A 946-nucleotide genomic window follows, 5' to 3' on the forward strand; every position below is an offset into this window, starting at 1 on the left:
AAAGAAAGAATATACAAAATATAAACAATCTTACTTCACCAAGAATTCATCCTCTTCACCTTGACATAATAGATTTAGCTTTCCATGAACTTACTTTTGATCAACACTAAAAACATCACTCATAATTTGGAAAATGAAAAATATATTGGAACTTAGAACTTTTATACACACTCACACTATATTTTACAATGAGATAGAATGATTTTCAAGCAAGCACAAGGCCTCTATTTATAGCCCAAATGAGAGAAAGGGTCAAAAATTTTATTAATGCAATGTAGTTGTAATAGTAGTATTTGTCTCCTCCAATTTCAATTACGTGTCCCTTCTTTCAATGCTTTGTTCCACGACTTTAATCACCGAATTTGACTCTGCTCAAAACAGCAAACATGTGGGGAATTGTCTGTAGATGAATTTGGCCACTTGGTTCACCTCATTTGATTAAATATTGAAATAGTTATGATTTTTTTACTATATGCTGGTCATGGTGAAAGTAAATTTGTCCTCCTTTTGATATTTTCACAATTTTATCATCTTAACCAACTTTTTAGGCAATCATGTCTTCTGCAAAGTTGTAGATAATTTTTCAAGGATTCCAAACATGTTTAAATCACCTCCATTTGAGTTTTCTAGCTTGAGTTATCATTATTTTACTAACATGTAGAAAACCTGAAAATAAAACATATTTAGTAAGACATTTAAATATAAACACACAATACTAAAATAACATAATTTTATAATTTTAATGAAACTTAAATTTTAAAATATAGGTTTTAACATATAATAAATTATTAATTTTAAGTTTCATCAAAAAGGCTCTGAGTTTTTGATATATTTGTTTGTCCGGCTATTTATGAACAAGAACCAATCCACGGCTTTGATTGTTTTTGTTGGATTATGTGGGTTTTGGATCTCAATTTTTAAACCTCTAAATTAGAGAGGCTACTAT

Source organism: Primulina huaijiensis, chromosome 18 (assembly GCF_012295235.1).
Source record: "Primulina huaijiensis isolate GDHJ02 chromosome 18, ASM1229523v2, whole genome shotgun sequence".
Taxonomy (NCBI): domain Eukaryota; kingdom Viridiplantae; phylum Streptophyta; class Magnoliopsida; order Lamiales; family Gesneriaceae; genus Primulina; species Primulina huaijiensis.